Source organism: Neofelis nebulosa, chromosome 1 (assembly GCF_028018385.1).
Source record: "Neofelis nebulosa isolate mNeoNeb1 chromosome 1, mNeoNeb1.pri, whole genome shotgun sequence".
NCBI lineage: Eukaryota > Metazoa > Chordata > Mammalia > Carnivora > Felidae > Neofelis > Neofelis nebulosa.
In genome coordinates this window covers 30,735,888-30,753,397 of record NC_080782.1, presented here as the reverse complement: position 1 = coordinate 30,753,397, position 17,510 = coordinate 30,735,888, and the positions used below count along the sequence as shown (strand labels likewise).

The window sequence follows — 17,510 nt, the reverse complement described above, 5'->3', positions numbered from 1 at the left end:
CTTGGATTATTATTAAGTGCCAGAGCTAACCAACTATTAGCAAATCCATAATAGAATAAAAGATTACTATGGACAAAGGGAGCAATTTGGGGGTTCTTTTTTGCTTTTCTTTTTAACTTTATTTATTTTGAGAGGGGGCGGGGAGCAGAGAGAGAGAGGGAGAGGAGAGAGAGGGAGAATCCCAAGCAAGCACTGTGTTGTCAGCACAGAGCCCGATGCAGGGCTCAAACCCACAAACCACGAGATCGTGACAAGATCAAGAGTCACTTAACCAACTGAGCCACCCAGGTGCTCCAAATTTTTTGGTTTTTAGATTAATGTCTCCAGTGGCTAGTTGTCAGTGAGAAGGCTTTTAATTTCTCAGAAGGATATTTCTATTCTACCAAGTTTATCTTTCACAGAAGGGACAGGTTTCAACCAACTGTTTGTAGTCTTGATAGTTGGATTCAAGTCAGAGAGGGTTATTAAACTTAGTTATACAGTGCTTATTACTAAGTTCTGATTTATTAATGTGCTTATTTGGACATAGTCATAATAACAAGGACTGGGAACCTATAGCCTCTCCTTCCCAAAGTGCAAACATATACATATGCCTTACCTCTTGACTACAGGCCTTGCATTTGTCTGGACAAAGTGCTGTTATTGGCAGGTCATTCTTGAATACGCTTTAGGAGTCTGCCTCTTTGATACAGCCAGGAGGATAAAACCGCCCTCTCCACATATGTCTTCAATTGCTGAGATATTCTTTTCCCACCACTTCCCACTGTGGAGACTTTTTCAATCTGTTTAATACTAGGGAGGAGCCAGGTTGCTATTTTGGGTTTAACTATGAAATATTTATTGAGTTCTAACTTACCAGGAGCTATTTGAAACCCCGGGGCCTTAGGACTGTAACATTTTTATAAAAATGGGCCCAGAAATTGATCAGTTAATGAGAGAAGGGAAAAGGAAAGTCACCCTGATTTGAAGGATCAGCAGAACAGGGGGCCTGGGTTATAAGCACCCAGAGGACAGGAAGGGCAACATTTGAGTGTTTCATTCGCTTTTATAGGCACAGAATATAAAAACTGAACAGTACCTTACAGATCCTGTGTTGTAAACTTTCCATTTTATATGAGGAAACTGAGGCCCAGGGCGTTTAAGTGACAAACCCAGGTCACACACCTAATCAGGGGAAAAATCAGAATCAATTTTCTTTTTTACTCTTTTTAAAATTCCAGCAAATGACCATAAGTATCGTTTACAGACACAGGGCAGTGTTTTAGCGTTTGGTGTTGTAGTTACATACAAACCAGATTTCAGAATGTTGAAGGTTCCTGCCTCCTGGGGCCCAAATTGGACACATTCATATCAGTAACATTTCTCATTATACATGAGCTCTCAAAAGTAAAGAATCTGTGCTTTATAGCAGGGATTCTCAACTTCAGCATTACGGACATTTTTGTGCGGATAATTCTTGATAACCTTTCATGTGGACGTAAGAGGGGATGCATTATAAAATGCGTTGCAGCATCTCTGGCTTCTACCCAGGAGATGCCAGTAGCTTCTAGTTTGGTTCTCCGGACACTGCCAAATGTTCCCTGGGGAGCTAAATCACCCCAATTTAGAGCCACTGATTTCAAGCAAAATTAATATGATACCTGTTCAAAGCTCTATAAGCATCATTGAACTGCATGATATGTTTGTATTAATGGTGAGGAAGTAACACCTAGAGACATAAACAGAAAGACCTGATATTGTCACTCCAGTACCTATAACCATTCCTGGTACAAAAAACTCATATTACGTCTTCTTAGAAATTAATATAATTAATAATTGATACTTATTACTAACAAATGTTAATTTATGAGTTAATAAAAATCTTTGGAATGCTTCAAGTCTACATGAAAATAATTTTCTTTCATTTCTTACTCCTAGTGCACAGGTGGAATTCTTTGCCTAATGGTCATTGCAGTTCTTTTTAAAAACCTACATCAAACTAAAAAGTTTTGCATAGCAAAAGAAATCATCAACAAGACAAAAAGGCAACCCAGAAGACACTTACAAATGGCATATCTGATAAGGAGTCAATATCCAAAATACATAAAGAACACAACACAACTCAACACCAGAAAATCAAATAATCTAGTTAAAATGGGCAGAAGACCTGAACAGACATTTTTCCACAGAAGGCATACAGACGGCCAACAGACACATGAAAAGGTGCTCAACATCCCTAATCATCAGGGAAATGCAAATCAAAACCACAATGAGATATCATCTCAAATCTGTCAGAATGGCTAGTAGTATCAAAAAAACAAGAAATGATAAGTGTTGGCAAAGATATGGAGAAAAGGGAACCATCATGCACTGTTGGTGGGAATGCAAATTGATGCAGCCTCTATGGAAAACACCATGGATGTTACTCAAAAAACTAAAAACAGAAGCACCACACAATTCCACTGCTGGGTATTTACCCAAAGAAAACAAAAGCACTAATGCAGAAAGATAGATGTACACCATGTATATTGCAGCATTATTTACAATGGCCAATTTATGGAAGTAGCCCAAGTGTCCATTGATAGGTGAATGGATAAAGAAAATGTGGTATACATTTACAATGGAATATTATTCAACCATGCAAATCTTGCCATTTGTAACAACATGGACAGACCTAGAGGGTATTATACTAAGTAAAATAAGCCACACATAGAAAGACAAGTACTATACAATTTCACTTATATGTGGCAACTAAAACACAAAACAAACAAAAACAACAAAGACAGAAAAAGACTCATAAACACAGAGAAAAAACTGATGGTTACCAAAGGGGAGGGCAGTGAAGGGATGAGCAAAATGAGTGAAGGGAATTAAGAGATACAAACTTCCAGTTACAAAATAAATGTCATGGGGATGAAAAGTACAGCATAAGGAATGTAGTCAATAATATTATACGCTCATCGTGGTGAGCATTTTGTAATGTATATATAGAATCACTATTTTGTACACCTGAAAATAATTTCATATTACATGTCAACTATACTTGAATTCAACAGGTTTTTTATTTTAAAAATCATAACCTGAAGAGTATACAAAGTATATAAATGTGGAATAAAAACAATCCCTCCAAATAACAATTCAAAACAAAAACCACATTCACATTTGATCCTTTAGCAAATTAAAATTCATTTTGATTATTGGGCAAACACCCTCAGGTGGATTAGCTTGCGTTAGTGCAGTCAGATGGCACCTAGCTCTAGCTAATGAAGACCTAAGTGGTTATGTGGGGTGTAGAGAGGGGATAGGGTTTTGGCATTTCAGAATACCAGTTTCATTTCATTTAAACTCACAGTTTAAATGTGAGCTTAATGAGCACCTGGGTGTTTCAGTAAGTTGAGCATCTGACTCTTGATTTCAGCTCAGGTCGTGACCCCAGGGTCATGGGATTGAGTCCTGCATTGGGTTCCATGCTGAACGTGGAGCCAGCTTGACATTGTCCCTCTCTCTCTCTCTCTGCCCCTCCCCCTGTGAGCTCTCTCTCTCTAAAACAAAAATAATAAAAAATTAATAATAATAATAATAATAATAATAAATGAATTTAAAAAATAAACTCCCAGTATGATACAACTCCAAAGTCCTAGGGGATGTAGCCATTTGTAACTTGGTTAAGGTACCAATCCGAAGCTGGAAAAAAGCCCTGACAGCTGATCAGTGGCCATGGTTGGACTCAGTTCCACTGATCTCTTCTAGCTGAAGACATGTGCAAAGTAACTCTGGCAGCTGATATTTAAAAATTTGTTTCTATATGAAAAATGCTATCAAGTGAGAGATTAAACTTCAGGGAAATTTGGAAAAGTGGTTAACTACAATTAACAAGCAATGTGAGGGCAAGCACAGGAACATGTAACTCTCTGTGGAAATATGAATTAAGAGTAAATCAAGACATTATACATTTTCTTATTCTCATTTTATTCTCAAATTTACGGAGTCAGAAAGTTCTAGAGAATCATCCTCTGGATCCTTAATGCTCTATTGTAAACTCTCACTAACCCAAGAGCACATTGGATGGGAGTCCAATGAGTCAGGGTCCAGACTGAAGGGCGTTGAGCACCCTGAGATCATGGGCTTGCCGCAGGAGTGGCTAGGAGGTGGAAGCCAAATGCAGGCTCACTTGGCATTTCTGCCTTTCCAGAACTGCCTTCCCAAGTCATTCTCTTTTAACTTAAGTGTGGCTGAGGAACAGACTCCTGCCATGGTGAGTTCGTTCCAGAGTGGTAGATATGAAAGAGCAGCCTAGGGTCAAGTTTGGACGGTAGGTCTTCTGCTTCCCAGACCCCATAAAAGCCCTTTGACTATGGAAGGATACAAATGTCAGGAAGACCAGGCATGGGGAGGCCCAGGCAGTGCTATTCCAGGGGGCTAGTAGGAGAAAGAAAGATGCCTGTTCCATGGAGTCATTGGCCAGGGTAATGGTGTATGTGTTTTCAGGGCTCACAAAGCTCTTCTTCTTTTCTTCCCTGCTAGAGCCACCACTGAGGCAACCAAGAACCCAGATCATCAATGCCTTGAGCTGTGCAATCTCCTCTCTCACATCCTTTCCCTAAAACCTAGAGGAATAAACCAGCTGTAGGTCTTATTTCAAAGGGACAAAGGAATAGACTGCCTGCTTGGTTGCACTCCCAGCAGCTCCAAATCTCTGACTAACCATGGTTCCCACATAAGCCAGCAGAAACGTACTCACACTTAGTTCTACCACCATTCACCAAGCTGGAGAGAATGCCACAATTGTCCTTCTGCAGAAAGATTCACTGTCTCATGGTGTGCCAGGCACTTTATATTATTGTCTTATTTATACTTTGTAACAGCCCCCTTTATAACAACATGGCAAAGTGCATTTTCTAAATGAGCAAGTGGAAGAAAGGAGAAGTTACATAATTTGCCTGAGGTTGCACCAACATGAAGTGATCTGGCTAGGACAGAACCAAGTCTAAGGCCTGTGCTGTCTCCATGGCAGCAAGGTATATTCAAGACCCAAGAGAGGTGGAATATTTCAAACGAATCCAAATGGGAGTTGGAGCCCCTCCTGCCTGACTTGTTCCTGGGAAGACCTGGAAAATGCCACCAGAGCTGTGCCTCTCCACACCACCCGCCATATTGATACCCCAGCTATCAGTGCTACCCCGAGAGTGTCCTCGAAAGTGCCCCTGGATCCAGACTTCCCACCACACCCAATCCAGGACTTCCAGAGATTCAGTGCAGCCAGTTTCTCAAAGAAAGCCTCACATCCCAACCTAATACCTCGGGTACAGAGACTGCAGGACCTTTCTTGGAGTTGGGGACAGATGTATAGCCTTGGTCCAACTACAGGCCCAGAGCCTCATTTATTACTTTCCCATGGCTGCTACAACATATTACCACAAATTTAGGTTTGTATGTACAGTAGGAAAGGTTTAGGTTAGGTTACACAATTGGAAGAACTTGCCCAAATAATACGGATTGAGTTAGACCATTAGATTAAAAAGAATGAGGCACCAGAACAGAATTGTCTTTCCTTGGAATCTTTCACAATACAAACCCAGGAGCTAACTAATGTTCACAAATTAACATTCACAAACTGACCTGCGTCTTCTTCATTAGTGCTGTCATATCACTCATCCTTCCCACAGCCTCAGAGACCTAGAATGGGGGAGAGGGCAGAGAGGGGAGCTGCCACTACCTCCCAGAGGGAGTCAAACCCCAGAGTCAGCTCCCAACCTGTGGTTCTCAAAACTCAGTGAGCATCAGAATCACCAGGAGGGCTTATTTAAAAACAGATTGCTGGCGCCAGCCTCCAAGTCTCTAATTCGGCAGGTAGGTCATAGTGGGATCTGAGAATTTGCGTGTCTAACCAATTTCCGGGTGATGCCGATGCTGCTGGTGGGGACCTCACTCTGGGACGTGTCAGTGTACTTACTGTGTATTGTACCCCCGCCACCCTGTTCCTATATACACCTCAATTTAGAAGAGATCTGGGCTTCCTCCCACCCCTGTGGAATGTCCCGGGGTCTACAGGATGGCCAAGTGCACCTTCTCCAGTTTTTCTTAGAACAGTCTCTCGAGATCTTGCTGGAGCCTTTATCTTGCACAAAAGAGGCGCTGGCCCTCTCTCCCCGCCACAGATGAGATCAGGTCCTTTCTTTTCTCTGAAAAGACACTAATCTTGAGAGCTTGCAGAGGATGTGAGTCGCCTATTCACCAAGCCGCCACTGGCTTGGCACCGATATTTGCTTAACCTTTGCTCAGCTGCCGCCTTCTGAGGATATTCTTGCCCCGCCCTTGGCCAGGCTCATGTTTTTCAAGTTCAGTCCTGAAATCCTCTTATTTACCAGTTTGAGGAATTTGGGTTTCTTTCCTGCACGTGCCTCTTTTGGACTCCCCACCTCTGCTGTTCTCCATCCCCCAGCGGCAGAGGGCCAGAGGACAGGGACGACCTGAAAAGGCTGTCCCAGCAGGGAGAGGCATTTTATCACCCTACAGTGAACTGCTGGCACCTGATGATAGCAACAATCCGTATGCTTTATTACTGTTTTTAAATTCTCCACAGACAATGCACTCCCCTCCCCTCCCACTATGGTCTGCACCTGGGACAGATGGTTCCCACCCACCCGCACCTTGGTACACCAAGGCCACACAGGGTTGCTATTCTAGAAGCCTTTGAGTTGAGCACCATCCTTAAAAGGACTGTTGTCACAAGGTTCCCTGGGAGCAGGAGTCAGGGTCTAGATACCAGTCCCCTCCTTGTCCCAGAAGACTTCATGCGGCTTCCCCTTTCCATCACCACCACCACCAACCTCCACAAGCGATCAGCCTCAGTGCCCCAGGTTCACGCTTATTCATGTCTGCTTGCTGTTCCCTTCTCTCCTCAGCCCACCACCCATCAAAACCTGCCCAACCTCCTGCCCATGTAACCAAATGATCTGACAAACTCATCCTCCCTAAGGCCTTCATGGAGAGGCAGAACTGCTCCCAGACCTTGCTGCACCTAAAATAATAGGCGTCCTGGGGCGCCTGGGTGGCTCAGATGGTTGGGTGTTCACCTCTTGGTTTCGGCTCAGGTCATGATCTCGCGGTTCATGGGTTCAAGCCCTGAGTCGTGCTCGGTGCTGATGGCTGAGTCTGCTTAGGATTCTCTTTCCCTCTCTCTGTCCCTCCCTCCACCCTCTCTCTCTCTCTCTCAAAATAAATAAATAAACATTTTTTTTTAATAGCAAGATTCCTAGGTAGAAGGGTGTCTGTTTGCAAAAGATTATATTGGTAGTGGTGGCAATGAAGCATTTTGAGGCTTTAAGAAGGGTCAGTATGGGAAAAATAGCCTCTGAACAGGATGCTAGGATCACCTTGTGTGTGTGAATTCTGAATGTCCTATGGCACCAGCCTTCTTTTAATATCCAAACAAAATGCCCTGAGCCCACATCCCATGGGAATACAGTACTCTCCTCAGGATTTCCAAGGGAGGGCATGTTGGAGGGCGGGGGGCGGAACTTGAGGTCTCCTAGCTACCCCACACTTAAGTTCTCCCTTCCAGAGACTTCTTGGTCTGTAGTTGCCATCTTGCCTCCTGCCTCTGTGTTCTCCTCTGAACACCTGTATGTGCTCTCCTTCTAGGACATTACCCCCTCTTTCAATCCCATAGTCATACTGTTAGGGAAAGGTGGGGAAAAAAAAAACCAGAAAAGAGCTTAAAATTGAATATTAGTTATCAGTGTTCTTAAAGTTGCTGTTCTATCCCCACCACTCTTGCCCTCTCGAGCTGAATCTCTCCTTGCTCATCTTCTCCCCATATTCCAGGTTCCAAATCCCTGTTTCTCCCTCTACCCTCAAACTGCCGAGGGAAAACTGAAGTTTCTGTTACTTTATTATACAGACATGTTTAAGTATGAACTACCCCTTTCTAGGGACTTTGGGGCCTCTTCTACTCATCGGCTTAATAAGGTTTCCTTAACAAAGAACTGCCTTTCCCTGGCATGAAATCTTCTGTTCCCAGCACACAGGGAAGCTACAACGGTCATTTCTGTTTTGAAAGAGCAATTTTCCCTTCCCTGTTACATAGGCAATTTCCTCTTCTGCCTAGAGCCTCACTTTGATTCCTAAACCATAAGAAGCTTTTCTTTGTGCCAATTCACTTTTTTCAATTACTTACATATATTTTTTCATAATTTCATAAAACCATGTCATATGTTACTGAAAATAAAGAACACAATCCCATCACCCTTACAGGCATCTGTATTTTCAAAGGCTCCATTTCAGTCTCTGTCTACCCAGGCATATTTTAAGGCATCTCTGTTTTCCTTGTCTGTTTTTTGATTTTACATACTACAAACAACTTTCTATGCCTTCACTGCTATTTTTTTTAACAGTTGCAGAACATTCCATTGGGTTACTGCCCCACAGTTTAGCTACACATTCCCCATCACAAAAGCAACGACTTTTGTCTTGTTCACTGATGTATCCCAAACAGTGGGAAACAGCATTTAGCATGTAATAAGATCTCAGTAAATATTTGTTGAATTGAATGAATGAATGAATGAATGAGACAGGTTGTTTCTAATTTCTTATTGCTATAGGCAGATGCCATTAACATCTTCATCCATACTACATTTGTCTTTAGCTTACTATTTCCCTGATATAATTGTTTCCCTGATACTAGAAACTGCTTTTAACCCATTAATAAAATACAGTAGCAGCAGCAGCAGCAGTGATTATAATAGCTAACATTTACTGAGCAGTTATTACATGCCAGGCTCTGTGCTAAGAACTTTATACCCAAATTGCCATGCACTCCTTACAACATCCTTATGAGAAAAGTACAAATTACCCTCATTTTACAGATGAAAAAGCAAAAGATTGTTACTTGCCCAAGATCACATAGTTTATACAGGGCAGAGATGGGATTTGAACTAAGGTCTATCCCACTCCACATTCTGAGGTCTTAACTATAATGACTTATAAGATCAAAGGGTATAAGTGAACTATGACTCTTGGTACATGCCATGCTGCTTTCAGAAAGGACCATGGCCATACACCTTACTTTAAGGTATATCACTTACAAGGTGCATAGACTCCAGTTTTGTTTTTTATTCACTATGACAACCTGTACCTTTCAATTGTAATATTTAGTTCACTAATATTTAATGTAATAACTGGCTCATTTCTATTTAAATACCCTACCTTACTATTTGTCCAAACTGTTCTGTGTTCCTTTTCTCTTTTTTCTTGCCTTTTTTTTTTTAACGTTTATTTATTTTTGAGACAGAGAGACACAGAGCATGAACGGGGCAGGGTCAGAGAGAGAGGGAGACACAGAATCTGAAACAGGCTCCAGGCTATGAGCGGTCAGCACAGAGCCCGATGTGGGGCTCGAACTCACGGACCGTGAGATCATGACCTGAGCCGAAGTCGGATGCTCAACCGACTGAACCACCCAGGCGTTCCTCTTTTTTCTTGCCTTTATCCAGATTGGTTTTGTCTCTTTAAATTGCATCTTTCCTTTCTAGTAGCTGGGGGGGGGGGGGGGGGGGGAGGAGGGCATATATTCTTTTATTCTTTTTAGAGGTTATCGGAAAAGGGTCTTTATTATAAAATCTCCTGGCACTCAATAAATACAACTATTGGCACATTTTTTTTTGCTAGATACTCATGAATCAACCTAAATTAAATAATCTCCTAGAGCCCTCTTCTCCCTACACGACATTTTGGGTCATGCAGAATTCCCTACACATAGGTAGTGCCAACTTCTGGCTGTAAAATATTAAGCAGCTCCTGTTGTCCTCAAAGGCGTTCAATCCAATACAAACAAGCAGGTGAATCATTCAATACCCAAAATCAGATGGCCATCAGTGTAAGACACAACCTGAGCACAGGCTGATGGCAGAGATGACCTCAAACCCAGCCCATGCCATAGACAAGCCCAGCCTGCCTCATGCTGCCCTCACAAACCTCAGAAGACCCTTTCTGGGAAATAGAACCATCATCTAATGATCTGGTCCAAAATATCGTTCATCCTTGCAGAGGATATGGTAACCTTTTAATTATTCATTCGAACTGAGGATATCCAAATATCCTTTATTCTTGGCTTTGGACTATAGTGTTTGTTTTTTTAACGTTTATTTATTATTGAGAGACAGAGAGAGACAGAGCGTGAGCAGGGGAGGGGCAGAGGGAGAGGGAGACAGAATCTGAAGCAGGCTCCAGGCTCTGAGCTGTCGGCACAGAGCCCGACGTGGGGTTAGAACTCATGAACCGCGAGACCATGACCTGAGCTGAAGTCGGATGCTTAACCGACTAAGCCACCCCGGCGCCCCTAGACTATAGTTTTATATTTACATTTGAGATGTTCTCAAACTTTAACAATAAAATGAAGCCATGTTGAAAAGCACTGGAGCAAAATAGGCTTGAAAATAGCCTAAGACTTTCATCCTCCCTCCAACCTGCTGCTAATACTTTCAGGGTTTAGGGTGGGGTGCCGGTTGTCTAAGACTCCAGGGTATCTATGCATGCACTTCAGTAATAAAGTTGTCTAGGAATTCCTAAAAATGATCTCCCTATGACCACAGACACGAAAAGTGAGAATGGAAAACATCTCTAGCCGAGGAAGTGAGCTATCTCTGTTCCTTTAGAGTATGATTTTGAATCTGTTGACAAAGCTTTGCTGTCTTCTCTGGAGTCAGAAAGGTCAGTTTGAGGTTAAGCCCAAGTGAACGGTCCATGATGAAATAAACACAGCACAACCCAGGGCTATGTACAATGTTATTCTTTTACCTTCTTCCTGGAATTTCAGAGGTTGTGCAAATGGAATACAGAAATGGACAAAATAATGTAACAGTGCAAAATAATACCAGGGGTGAAATCTGCTTACTTGATGATTCAAAGAAATAAAACACACTTTAACTATGGATCTGTCCATCTCTGCTCCCTGCTCCCTGATAAGTGTCCCTTCCCCCAAAAAGAAAATCTTCTACTTTCTCTTATCTTTTCTTCCTTTCCTTAAGTTTTTTGTTTCTAAAACTCTTTATCCCTCTCTCTCTTTCCTAGATACATACAGAGACAGAAACTTAGGATGTTAGAACTGGGTGGGAGAGCTGAAAAATCAGCAAAGCCAGAGCTATTCAAACTTCTTTTAAACCAAAAGATATGATTATTTATTAAAACTTATTTGTAAGCTATGCTAGCTATGACTATAATAATGCTGTGTAACAAACCACTCCCCAAAACAAAATGCTTTTAACAACATTTATTCTCATGCTTACAGATTGCAGATTGAGGATAATAAACGAGTGTAGGTGGGACTCAGGCTATGGTCAGGTTTGGGTCTGCTGCACAACTCTCTCTTTCTTTCTACTGTGACTACCTATGGGCACATTCTCCTAGTAAATGAAAGAGCACAAAAGGCAAGACAAATCCTGCAAGTACATTTAAAACCTCTACCTATGTCACATCCTCTCATATTCCATTGGTCAAGGTAAATCTCATGGCCAAACCCAAAGTCAGTAGGACAGGAGAGTACAGTCTGCTGTAAGGAAGACAGGGCAGGGAGTGATTGTTAGCTGACCAATAATCCAATCTATCACAGAAACCAAATATATAAAATAGACATAGGTGATTCTTTGCTAGTTGAGTGAGGGATGAAGGGAGCCTAGACCCCATCCTGTTCCCCAACTCCAATGTCCCAATGAGTCCTCTGGCAATGCCGGGGACTTCAAAGAACATGGCATGAAATGCAAGGCAAACCCACTCACTTTAGAGACAAGAAAACTGAGGTGCAAACAATTCTAACAACTTGTCTACCATCTGAGAAGTATCAGGCATGAGACCACAAATGAGAGGACCTTTTCTAGGAGTTTTCAAATCTGATGACAACTGGTCATTTTCCAGTCTCAAGTCATAGCTACAGAGATTACAACAGTTACATAGTTTACGATTTGTGTAAATTGCTTGCAGGTGGAGAAAATGTTCACAAACAAGGTAGCATAGCAAATGAGAAAAAGAGGGAGGGGCAAATACAGTTCTGACTACCAAATCCCAAACTACTCATTTCACAGTACAAAACTCAAAACCAGCTGCTTCCATTCCTGGCTACCCATCCATGATTTCACATGGGTTAGAGCAATGATGGACACAGTAAGAGAGCACATGGCTGAGTTAAATTCTAAATGCATCTTTGGTGAAGGCAATTCTCAAATTCAAGAATAGAAACTATATGATAATTATATTGGTTGGTAAATGAAGCCTTCAGAAGCCAGAGTATTAGGAAGAGGGTAGAAGCTTTCCCAGGGCTGTAACTCCTGAGCACTTTAGAGCCACCAAGGGGATTGCCCACCATCTGAGGATTTGGCCACCAAAGAGACCTATAGGTCCAGCTAGAGGATTTAGCAGGAATAGGCGTCAGAAGTAGAGAGTAGGGTCAATACCAAGAAAAGAGCCATTCAAAGAGACACCAGGGCGAGGTCAGAGGCACACCAGAATCCCAAAGAGGGACAGGTGTCTTCAGCCTTACCCAGCCCCTGTGCAAAGTCAAGGATTAGTGAACGAGACGTGAGCCTTCAGTGCTTAGGGGGTAGAGGGGATGCCAAAGACTCCAGCTTCTGAGGATGAGATGAAATGGCCAGGCTATTCCTTGACCTGAGAGTATAAAGGGCTCTGGTGTCCAGTCTTCAGCTGCCCCTTGGCTCAGGTCTGGTTACCCTTGCCTCTCCCCACTTGAAATGTTAAAGGTGAGTGTCATGCACAGGCCATTCTGGGCAATGAAGCTTTTACTCCACCTGAGCTACGTGAGGCCCCCACCATGGTGACCGTGTCCCGTGTCACAAGAACTAAACAATGTCCCAGAGTTCTTTCCCTGTATGGCTCTGAATTCAGGCTGGCAACAAGAGAAATCTGCATGAGATTTGGAAGGCAGGGTGAAGCAGTGACCACCCCACTCGGGAGGTCTGATTAGGGCACCAGGCACAGCAGGAGCCCACGCACGCTGTCTCAGACCTGTGGCTCACCTGGGTGCTGTGGACACTGGCTGGGCCCACAGCATCTCCACTACCCACTGGGTCTCCTCCAGCTTCTCTGGTTCCTGGTCCAGGTGCATGTGTGGCTCTGCAGTGATGGGCACCTACTTGTCCTGCAGGTCACCTGTGTTATCAAGATTGGAGGCGGTGAGAGTCAGAGGCAGGTTCCAGTCTGTTCTTGCTCTCCCCCACTTCATATCCAACTTTCCATCCCACGTGCAGGTCCTGCTGACCTGTAGAAACTTTAGGCCCAACATCAGACACAGAGGCAACAGCCTTGCATAGACTTTTCCACTGGCTTCCACATTGAGGAAGTCTAATCTCTATAATAAATCCCTTATTCCATGTCACCCAGAGTAGCTCTGCTTTACTCACCAAACGCTAACTGATCCAACCAGCTATTGCCATTGCCTCAGCAAATGCAAACAAAGATACTTCTGTTTGGCTCACATGTGGTTCCTCTGAACACAACATCGATACTTCCTCCAAGCTTCTGCTTTCTTGACTGAACTTTTATCACCACCAAACCATCATCACCACCATATGGTCACCATCACCTCCACCACCCCCAAATGACCATCACTGCTATCACCATCACCATCACCACCACTCTTTGTTAGCAGAAAAAGAAAGCATGGATTCAGACAAGACCCCCAGAGCCGCGCTGGGGTGGGAGTGGGGATGCCAACCACCTGGGTGGCAGCACTGACCCAAAACCTGCCCGGGGTTCAGAGACAAAGTGGCCTTGCTTCTGTAGACCTCAAGTTCAGAGCCCCAGAGGAAAGCTTGCCCACTGAGTGAAGGTCAGAGATCAGGAGGACAGAAATCCCGTTTGGCCTTCCAAGGACAGGCCAATGAGTTAAAAGAGGTGAGGGTCAGAAATGACCAGGGGAGGGGCGCCTGGGTGGCTCAGTCGGTTTAAGCGTCCGACTTCGGCTCAGGTCGTGATCTCATGGTCCGTGAGTTCGAGCCCCGCATCGGGCTTTGTGCTGACAGCTCAGAGCCTGGAGCCTGCTTTGGATTCTGTGTCTCGCTCTCTCTCTGACCCTCCCCTGTTCATGCTCTGTCTCTCTCTGTCTCAAAATAAATACAAACATTAAAAAATTAAAAAAAAAAAAAATGACCAGGGGAAGCACCCACAATGACCACTCTTCATGCTTAAGCCAGAGTGGCTCTTAGCCCTCACTGCACATTAGAAGCATCTGGAGAGTTTTAAATGTATTAATCCCCAAGCTCCACACTCAAAACCTCTATTATCTCTTTAATGCTCCCTAGTTCATCCTGAAGTGTGAAAGGGATTGAGAAGCAATGCATTAAACCAGAACAACACTAAGCTCATGACTTCCTTCCATCTGTGCCCCGGGAGTTACCTCACACTCTGGGATGACTTAGTTGGGCTCTTGAATTAGGTGACTCTGGATGCTAGATGGTGGTAAAGCAGAGGAGAGAAAAGGATCCTCCCTAGAATGGAGAAAAAGATGAGCCTAAGTTTCGATGGAAAATTTACCTGCTTCTTATTCTGGGGTGGAAGAACTAGAGAATTAATCTATAAACTGAAGCAGTAAGAAAAGGAACATAATCCGGAGAAGACCCCTGCAGCTAGAGTAAGGTGCTTATCCTTGTAATTGTCCTTGTCCTCAGCCTCAAGGTGAACTTGACTTATTTTCTACCATGTCCAAGGCTTAATGTAACAAGAGAATTTATAAGCAACAATAGCAAGTGTTAACATTTGCCAAACACTTGTCATGTGCCCAGCACCATGCGAAGTTCTTTACGTGGAATAACTCTTTTAATGCTTGAAGCAAGTCTATGTGGTGGGTGTTAACATTTTCCCCATCATACAGGTGAACAGAAACTGAGGTAGAGAGAGGCTGAAGAAGTTGCCCAAGTTCACACAATTGTCAGAGCTGCGATGGTATCCCAGGAATATTCCTCCAGAGTTCACACTCCCAACACCACACTATACAGCATCTCAGTCCCCACGTGCCCTGGGGTAGGTAACATTCTCCCCACTTTACAGGTGGGGAGACTGAGGTTGAGTAACTTTCTCATGCTGCCACATTTCCCCACTAGCACAGCCTGGACTTGGAACCTCCAAGTAGAATATACCAGAGGGGCTTAGGACAGTTAGGCCCAGAGGCGGGAAGATATGTCTAAATGCCCATCTCTTCCCAACACCACTCCATCCTGCACACTCAGAAGCTACACATGCAATCATCTTTCAAAAGAACTGCGTTCAAAAAAATCCACCCATGACCCAAACCAGCACTGGCATGCACGTCGAGTCTGAAAATGGCACGTAAATAGAAGGAAAGGGTGAATACAGACGCACTCTAGGTTGGGCAAAACATCTCAAATTATTTGTTTCTAACATTTTACAATTGGCAAGACCCAAACCACATTTTTCCAAGCTTTCTCTTCTTCAGCCCAACCCCACCCCCACTGCCCCGCTTTACATTGTAAGCCCATGTGTATTTCCCCAAAAATGTAATCCATATGTGTCTGATCCGTTTACACTTAACTCATCAACTTGTAGTTTGCTGGGAGTTGTTTGCTGCCCATGAAGCCTTCTGAGACTGTCTGTGAGGCCTTCAAAAGGCTCCTTCAGGCTCTTTTCTTAGAAATAGGAAGCTACATTTAGCTAAGGGCAAGTAGAACGGAAAATGTCAATAGGAAGGAAGAGGTTCTAGGACCAAAAAGTTTATTCTTATTCTCCACAAGGCAGAAAAGCAAGGAGAGGCCCCCGAGGTAGTACATCAAGGTCCTAGAAACTTGCTCTGGTTGGAACACCAAGGCCAGGGTTGGGTCCAATTTTGTTTTCAGCCACATTCACAGTCCCTCTGCTGCCACAGCCCCTACAGTGGCTCTGGAATGTAATGGAGAGCCAGAAGCACGTCCCTGACCTGGGTCACCGGTGATCCTGATGGTATCAACTACTTTGGTGGAACTAAACCCCATATACTGGGTTTCTACCTTGGCAGCCAAAGATCTTGCAAGTTCTGTTTTTCTATCTGCCTTAAACACACACACACACATATAGACAACCAACCAAACACTTCTCAAAACAAACCATTACATCTGATATGCTTTAACTCATCCATGTTTTTTGGCTTTAGCAAAAGGTTCTAGTTTGGGGTTTGTTTTTTTTTTAATTGCTTAAGTTCAGCTAACTTGTGTCCTTCGGGAAAACTGATCTATGTAAATGTGATTTAACTAAAGGGGTTTGAGCCATTCACATGTGTTTTACATTTTCTAATCATCCTGAGCTCTGTACATAGTGAGCAGACTGAAAAATGATGGTGGTCTCATTTCAACATCAATTTTTAGCCAATCTATCTCCCAAGAATGCCGAAAGACGGCTGGAGAGAATCTCACTTCCTATTTCCAGACAATCAGAAGCTGATATTTATGGAAACCCTGGAAGTGTGTGAAGTTGATTGGATGGGTAGAAGACTCATCAGAAGACAGCAATTCTTTACAATGTCTACGTTCTTAAAATTGGCCAAAACTTCAGCAAAGATTCACTTGAACTATTCTATTTCCCTGATTAAATTCAACAAACATTTAAGAAATGCCTACTGTATTAGTTTTCTATTGTTGCATAACAAATTACCACAACTTTAGTGGCTTAAAACAACATACATTTACTATCTCATAGTTTCCATGGGTCAGGAGTCTGCACATGGCTAAACTGGGTCTCTGCTCAGGCTCTCATAAGGTTGCAATTAAGGTGTCAGTCAGGCTACATTCCCATCCGGAGGCTTGACTAAGGAACCATCTACTTCCAAGTTCATTTGACTTGTTGGCAGAATTCACTTCCTTGTGGCTACATAGCTGAGCTCCCCATATTCTTGATAGTTGTCGGTCATGAACTGCTCTCAACTCACAGAGGCCACTTCAGGTCCTTGTTGTGTGGGTCCTTGTTCTTAAAACATGGATGTTGACTTCTTCGAATCCAGAAGGGGAATCTTTTCCTTTGGGAAAGTCTAGGCTGGTTTAAAGGCCTTTCACCTGATTAAGACAGGCCCACCAGGATAACCTCCATTTAGGTTAACTCTAAATCGACTGATTTGGAAACTTCAGTATATCTGCAAAATCCCTTTCCTTAATCATATAATGTAACCTAGTCAGGGGAGCAACACCCTTCATATTCACAGGTCCCATTCACATTCAAGGAGGTGTGTATACCAGGAAGGTGGGAAGCTTGGGGGCCTTGGGAATCTTAGAAGACCCTTGTACATATACCTGTACAAGGGCATGGTGATATATAAGTTATGAATCCTACCTTCATGAAACTCATACCCTATTAAGGGCAGTGGATACGCGACAAATAATTACTTCATAGATATTTTCTGTAATAGAGGGATGTTCTGTGTTCAGAAAAGCACAAAAAGGGTCACAGAGAAACTGGGATTTGTGAGATAAATAGGAGTTCAGCAGGCAGGCAAGTATGGGAAAGGGACATTTACATGGGGTTGGCTTGAAACAATATGGTGT

General features: G+C 43.2%; 1 long non-coding RNA gene across 4 annotated transcripts in view; it reads right to left on the bottom strand.

The window, feature by feature from the left end:
• LOC131504941 (uncharacterized) overlaps positions 1–17,510 on the bottom strand; it is a 136,106-nt gene that overhangs the window by 100,944 nt on the left and 17,652 nt on the right. For all 4 annotated transcript variants that reach the window (XR_009258207.1, XR_009258206.1, XR_009258208.1 and 1 more), the window contains 2 exons: positions 14,384–14,474; positions 13,005–13,137 (listed from right to left, as the gene is read on the bottom strand). This is a non-coding gene — a long non-coding RNA (uncharacterized LOC131504941). The remainder of the gene's footprint in view (positions 1–13,004; positions 13,138–14,383; positions 14,475–17,510) is intronic.